Here is an 8,000-nt window from a genome sequence, read left to right as displayed (position 1 = left end):
TGCTCATTTCCTTGCTCACCTGTGTTCCCACAGCACCGCAGTCAGCTCCCCAGTGAAGAACTTTCCACCTCACATTAGTGGCAGCATGCTAGTGCCCCTCCAACTGGACCTGGTTTCTCTCCAGCCAGCACTTCTTCCCTAATGGGACAAAAATCCAGAAAGTTTGAGGGACCAGCTCAAGTTTACATGCTTCTCAGTGAAATGAAGTCTCAGGGACCAGGACTGTAAGCAGATAGGATAGGGAGTCCCCAGAGAAAGAGAACCAGGCATGGCTTTCTTGACATAAGAGAAACCATTTTTGGCCTAAGCCATTTTCTGATCTAAGCCTGGCCACAATGCTTGCCCTTGAACAGGTCTCAGTAATTAATGATTTTAAGGGAAGTGAGGGAATGCAGGAACAAAGGAAAAACAGTCAAGAAACAATAGTTCAGAGATAAAACAGAGTCCTAGTTCCTCCTTAAGGGATATACATAACAATCTGATACATATCTTTGAGTTCTTCGGGAACTAAGGCCCCCACCCAGATGGAGGATGGAATGAGGATGTTAATCTTTTCTGACCCTTAAGACTTCGATCAACTACAGCTCGGACCCTGTCAACCTTTACCCCAATTCTATGCTGAATTCTCCTCTGCCCAAACCCCTTCACGAATATGCATGTACCCTTAGCTTAAAACTTCCCCAGTTTTGGTGTTTGGGGAGACACTGCTTTGGGAAAGGTCCTCAGTGTTCTCCTTACTTGATGCAAGTAGTTAATCCTTCTTTCTCCCAACCAATCTGTTGTAGGAAAGGGACCCCTTCCAGGGCCTGAGAGTGGGCTCTTGTCTAACACTCGGAAATGAATTGTCCAAGGAGACACACGTGCTGACGAAGCAAGAGACTTTATTGGGAAGGGGCACCGGGGCAGAGAGCAACAGGGTAAGGGAACCCAGGAGAACTGCTCTGCTACGTGGCTCGCAGCCTCAGGTTTTATGGTAATGGGGTTAGTTTCCTGATTGTCTCTGGCCAATCCCTCTGACTCGGGGTCCTTCCTGGTGGCGTGTGCATCACTCAGCAAGATGGATTCCAGCGAGAAGGATTCTGGGAGGTTGGTAGGACACATGGACTGGTGTCTCCTCTCTCCTTTTGACCTTTCCCAAATTCTTCTGGTTGGTGGTAGCTTGTTACTTCCGCATTCCTTACCAGGACCTCCTGTTGTAAGAGAACTCATGCAAGTGGTTACTATGGTGCCTGGCTAGGGCGGGTGGTTTCAGTCAGTGGTTCCCCTAACAATTCCCCCCAAGAGACTTCATACTCAAGATACTTCTTGGGAATTGGGGCAGAGGTCTCTTTCTTCTGTAACTACTTCCTGATGAGAGTGGGCGTAGTCCTGCCTAGTGGAATAGAAGTCTTTCTCCACCTGATTTTTTTTTTAATGGTTCTTTATTTATTTTTTTAACATTTTTTTATTAGTTTCTGCTTTATAACAAAGTGAATCAGTCATACATATACATCTGTTCCCACATCCCTTCCCTCATGCATCTCCCTCCCTCCCACCCTCCCCACCCCACCCCTCCAGGCGGTCACAAAGCACCGAGCTGATCTCTCTGTGCTCTGCGGCTGCTTCCCACTATCTATCCACCTTACGTTTGGTCGTGTATATATGTCCATGCCTCTCTTTCGCTTTGTCACAGCTTACCCTTCCCCCTCCCCATATCCTCAAGTCCATTCTCAAGTAGGTCTGTGTCTTTATTCCCGTTTTACCCCTAGGTTCTTCATGACTCTCCACCTGATTGATTGATTGATCTGCATTGGGTCTTCGTTGCTGCATGCGGGCTTTCTCTAGTTGTGGTAAGTGGGGGCTACTGTTTGTTGTGGTGCACAGGCTTCTCACTGCCATGGCTTTTCTTGTTGTGGAACACGGGCTCTAGATGTATGGGCTTCAGTAGTTTCAGGACACAGGCTCAGTAGTTATGGCATGCGGGCTCTAGGGTGCACAGACTTCAGTAGTTGTGGCTCGTGGGCTCTAGAGCACAGGCTCAGTAGTTGTGGCGCACGGGCTTAGCTACTCCGCGGCATGTGGGATCTTCCTGGATCAGGGATCGAACCCGTGTCTCCTGCTTTGGCAGGCGGATTCTTAAGCACTGCGCCACCAGGGAAGTCCCACTCTCTCCACCTGATTTAAATCGAGGTATTCTGTGCCCCAAATCAGCATTCACCCTCGTAGTAACAACAGTTTAGCCTGAAACTGTTGGACCCTATCAGAGATGAACCTTGTTAGCAGTTGAAATAAACAAGGGCCAAACAGGAGGCCGAACAGGATGGTCATTTCCGGGCCCAGAAAAGGAAGGCAAAATTTGGGGTGAGGGCTGCAGTGTCTGTGACTTTTTTCTGATCGGTTGGTGGTGAGGTAACAGGGCGGTGCTCCAGGACTCTTGTGTTCAGCCTGAAGTTACCATCCTTCACCTGGGTGGGGGCCTTAGTTCCTGCAGAAGAACTCAGAGAGATTGTTATGCATACTCCTTGAGGAGGAACCAGGACCCTGCCCCAAGGCCATACCATCACTGGCCTGCTCCTCCCCTGTTTCTATATCCCCACCATTCCCTGATTAGCAACTGTTTGAATCTGCTCTTTGGAATTCAGGGAAGGTCAAGGAGGCTGAATGAAGCCTATTCCTACAAACAAGAAATAGGGGGCACAGAAAGGATTTGTATTCCAGAGCCCAACAGAGTCCTGCTCAGTTTCAATTCAGGGAACTGGGGTACGACAGCTCTGGCCACTCCCTGCTAAAAGGGGGACTAGTCCTGCCTCAATTTGGAAAATAGACACCGAGTTGGAAATATTCCTGAGTTCCAAGTCCTGGATCTGAGTCTTGTATGATTAAAATCTCAATCCCCGCGTGCTCTAGGGCCTGCATGCCACAACTACTGAGCCCAAGTACTGCAACTACTGAAGCCCACGCACCTAGAGCCCGAGCTCCACAAGAGAAACCACCGCACTAAGAAGCCTGCGCACCGCAACAAAGAGTAGCCCCTGCTCGTCACAACTAGAGAAAGCCCATGCGCAGCAATAAAGATCCAAAACAGCCAAAAATAAATTTAAAAAAAATTAAAATCTCAATCCCTTGGTCTGCCATTTTGGTGTAATAGACCCAATTAGAAGTAGTTGGGGACTTCCCTGTTGGTGCAGTGGTTAAGAATCTGCCTGCCAGAACACTCTATGACATAAATCACAGCAAGATCCTTTTTGACCCACCTCCTAGAGAAATGGAAATAAAGACAAAAATAAACACATGGGACCTAATGAAACTTAAAAGCTTTTGCACAGCAAAGGAAACCATAAACAAGACCAAAAGAGTGGGAGAAAATATTTGCAAATGAAGCAACTGACAAAGGATTTAATCTCCAAAATTTATAAGCAGCTCATGCAGCTCAATAACAAAAAAACAAACAACCCAATCCAAAAATGGGCAGAAGACCTAAACAGACATTTCTCCAAATAAGATATACAGACTGCCAACAAACACATGAAAGGATGCTCAACATCTTTACTCATTAGAAATGCAAATCAAAACTACAATGAGATATCATCTCACACCAGTCAGAATGGCCATCATCAAAAAATCTAGAAACAATAAATGCTGGAGAGGGTGTGGAAAAAAGGGAACACTCTTGCACTGCTGGTGGGAATGTGAATTGGTACAGCCACTATGGAGAACGGTATGGAGGTTCCTTAAAAAACTACAAATAGAACTACCATATGACCCAGCAATCCCACTACTGGGCATATACCCTGAGAAAACCATAATTCAAAAAGAGACATGTACCAAAATGTTCATAGCAGCCCTATTTACAATAGCCCGGAGATGGAAACAACCTAAGTGTCCATCATCGGATGAATGGGTAAAGAAGATGTGGCACATATATACAATGGAATATTACTCGGCCATAAAAAGAAATGAAATTGAGCTATTTGTAATGAGGTGGATGGACCTAGTGTCTGTCATACAGAGTGAAGTAAGTCAGAAGGAGAAAGACAAATACTGTATGCTCACACATATATATGGAATTTAAGAAAAAAAATGTCATGAAGAACATAGGGGTAAGACAGGAATAAAGACACAGACCTACTAGAGAATGGACTTGAGGATATGGGGAGGGGGAAGGGTAAGCTGTGACAAAGTGAAAGAGCGGCATGGACATATATACACTACCAAACGTAAGGTAGATAGCTAGTGGGAAGCAGCCGCATAGCACAGGGAGATCAGCTCGGTGCTTTGTGACCGCCTGGAGGGGTGGGATAGGGAGGGTAGGAGGGAGATGCAAAAGGGAGGGGATATGGGAACACATGTATATGTATAACTGATTAAATTTGTTATAAAGCAAAAAAAAATAAAAAATAAAAAATAAATTAAAAAAAAAGAGAAATTACAAACAAACAAACAAACAAAAAATAAGAATCTGCCTGCCAGTGCAGGGGATGTGGGTTCAAGCCCTGGTTCAGGAAGGTCCCACATGCCGCAGAGCAACTAAGCCCGTGCGCCACACTACTGAGCCTGTGCTCTAGAGCCCGTGAGCCACAACTACTGAGCCCACGTTGCACAACTACTGAAGCCCATGCACCTAGAGCCCGTGCTCCACAACAAGAGAAGCCACCGCAATGAGAAGCCCGCACGCCGCAACAAAGAGTAGCCCCCACTCGCTGCAACTAGAGAAAGCCCGCACGCAGCAACGAAGACCCAACGCAGACATAAATAAATAAATTAATTTACTTACTAAAAAAATAATATAGCTAGCAGTATTAGTAAGCTCACAAGTAAGAACTTAAGTCAAGAATTTCCATTAGGTGCGGCCCAGTATATCCCAGGTTTTCTTAGTCTGTTCTGTACCAATCCTTATCTTTAAGGGAAATAATATATTGGCACTGTCCATAAGGCACCCAGCCCAGTTTCCTAGTGTTACTAGGCTGGTTATCTCTAGTATAGTTTAATTGTCCCCAAATAAAGTCACCTTTAAATTTAAATGACCATAGCCTGGTGTTAACCTCCCTGTTGCAGATCATGGAGCATGTGAGCTTCGTCCAAAGACAGATTACTGAGTTAAGCTTCAGAAACAAACTTAAAGTGTCCTTTTAATAATTCAATTAAAACTTTACAAATTAAGTCTGATTAATTGATAAAAGGCTTCCCCGGACCAGGAAAGCAAAGCCAAGGGCTTGTCACAGATTTAGGTGAATTCCTCCCTTTTTAAGGTCCACAAAAATACCTTCAGATTCCTGCACCTGTTAGGAGGTGGCCTTTCTAATTTATCTGATAAAGCTGCTAGGAACCCAAGAGTTTCCAATCTCTGGAGGGGTCAGGTAGAGAGAAAAGAGAAATGTTTCAATTCTGCTTACAAATGTGTAATTTACCAAATTGCTATAAGTCATAATTAGTTTGAGGGGAAGGGTTTCTTTGTATCTGGAAAACACAAATTAACAGCTAGTAATGTTTCAGATAGAAACATAAACATTACAACTATATTCACCAGTCCATTCAGTAACTAATCCTCTTAAACTTTTGATGAAGCATCAGGTTTCCTTAAGATTCTTTAACTTCTTACCCAGTTCCCCAGGATAATTTGAGATTTATCAGAGTACAACAACTGTCTATAAATGACAGAAAGACTTAAAAAGTCACAGTTAAACATCTGATCACAATGTAATTGACAAAAGAAACTTACTGCTGTGACATGCAACATTTTAAAATAACTAGAATTATGACTGGCAACATTTTACTAGGACATACTAGATTTTTAGGAATTCCATGTAATTTCTAGGATAATAACATCCATACAGTATATATATATACTTTTTTCAAAATAAGAAAGGCTTTATTTGAAGACAAAACAAACAGCACACACACACACACATTCAAATGCAAGTAAGAGAGTTCACTGGGTTTTATAAAAGAGAAAGCTGCACTCAGGCACCAATTAAAATTGGAACCATTGAAGAGATGCCCCCTGCTTGTGGTGACACAGGTACAACATGTGCTTGTGAAGAAGTTGTTCTGCGGTGGCATAAATGTGGGAATGTGGGACAAAGTGATACAAGGCAGAACAGCAGGTGGGCAAAAGCTTGAAGACCCTTTTCTCCACTCTAACGTGCTCTCGTTCTGCCCTGGGGAATTAAAGCAGTCAGCGGGTCACCTTACAAAGAACCTCAATTTCAAAGAACACTTTCAAAAGGTGAAAATAGATTCAGAGTTATTATTAAAGTCATACAGAGAGGTCAGTGGGGGAAAAATAATTTACGTTCTCAAAAACCAGGCTTGGGCTTCCCTGGTGGCGCAGTGGTTGAGAGTCCGCCTGCCGATGCAGGGGACACGGGTTCGTGCCCCGGTCCGGGAAGATCCCACATGCCATGGAGCGGCTGGGCCCGTGAGCCATGGCCGCTGAGCCTGCGCGTCCGGAGCCTGTGCTCCACAACGAGAGAGGCCACAACAGTGAGAGGCCCGCGTACAGCAAAAAAACAAAACAAAACAAAACAAAAACAAACAAACAAACAAAACACTAGGCTTCACACAACAGCAGGCATGAAATCGAGTTCCATGTGCTTGTGGTATAAAAGATGACACTGATCTTGGTCTTCCCTGGTGGCTCAGTGGTTAAGAATCCACCTGCCAATGCAAGGGACACGGGTTCGAGCCCTGGTCCGGGAAGATCCCACATGCCGTGGAGCAACTAAGCCCGTGCACCACAACTACTGAGCCTGAGCTCTAGAGCCCGCAAACCACAACTACTGAGCCCGTGTGCCACAACTACTGAAGACTGCACACCTAGAGCCCATGCTCTGCAACAAGAGAAGCCATGACAGTGAGAAGCCTGCGCACCGCAACAAATAGTAGCCCCCGCTCACTGCAAATAGAGAAAGCCTGCGCACAGCAACGAAGACCCAACACAACCAAAAATAAAAATTAATTAATTAATTAAAAAAAAGATGACACTGATCTTAATAAAGGCTGGTCTTCTTCATGATACACAGGAACTCTTGCTCATTGACTTCTCCATCTCCATTACTATCAGCCTCATCAATCATTTCCTGCCCCTACTCATCAGTGAGGTTTTCACCCAACTCCTTGGCCACACATTTTAGATTTTTGAATGATATCTTCCCAGTTTCATCATCATTAAGAGCTTCAAAGTTTACAGGATTTCTTCTTTGGTATCTTTCTCAGACATTTTCTGACTCATCACAGTCAAAAAGTAGCTACAGTTCATTTTTCCTGTCCCTTCCTTATCAATTTCACTTATCATTTTCTTATCTCTTCTTTCTTGGGTTCAAAGCCCAGTGCCCTCACTGCCACCTTAAGTTCCTTAACATCAATTGTCCCAGTTCCGTCAGCATCAAAGAGATCAAAAGCTTCTCGAATTTCCTGTTTCTGCTCTTCAGTAAGCTCCAGTTTAGGACTCATTCTTTTTCACTGAGCAGTTGATGCCATGTTTGTCTTCTTAAGGTTAGAGGTCATCGCAGATGGACTCCACTTCCCGTTCCATACAGTATATTTTTTAAAAAGTTTATCACTCATGTAATAATGCTCTCCATGTATTGTAATTTAACATACTGATGAAATATTTCTCTGTGAGATGCTTCATGGGTCTTCTAAAGCATCTCGAACTTAGCTGGAGGTCAAAAGAACTGTAATTAAAATTTGATATTTGGAAAGTTTGTCAGAAAAATATCAAAAGGGTTTAGAACACTCAGTCAGATAGGATCACAGGTCACTGTGAAACAATAGTTATTCACTTAGCCAAAGTAACAATAAAAGATTTCAAATGCAAATACAGAACAGATCGCTTAAAAGGTAAAGAAACTTAAAATCTGTTATCAAAGGCAGTTCAACATTTTAAGAAAACTTGTTCTCTTAACAGAGAGAAAAGCCAAATTCAAGTTTTGTACCAGCTTACTTTTAAAATTCATTTAATCAATTAAATTTATTCTAAACTTAGCCAGTCCTGACCATGCACAAAACTCCTTCCTCAG

General features: G+C 43.7%; 1 pseudogene across 1 annotated transcript; it reads right to left on the bottom strand.

Annotated features, from left to right (window-relative positions):
• Positions 1-6,756: 6,756 nt before the first annotated feature.
• Positions 6,757-7,625, bottom strand: LOC309796871 (centrin-2-like; annotated as a pseudogene). Its single transcript has one exon. The product of its transcript is annotated as a centrin-2-like (transcript).
• Between the last annotated feature and the right edge of the window lie 375 nt (positions 7,626-8,000).

Source organism: Mesoplodon mirus (genome assembly GCF_964341445.2).
Source record: "Mesoplodon mirus genome assembly, chromosome: X".
In the NCBI taxonomy this organism is placed as follows: domain Eukaryota; kingdom Metazoa; phylum Chordata; class Mammalia; order Artiodactyla; family Ziphiidae; genus Mesoplodon; species Mesoplodon mirus.
This window is presented reverse-complemented; position numbering and strand designations above follow the sequence as displayed.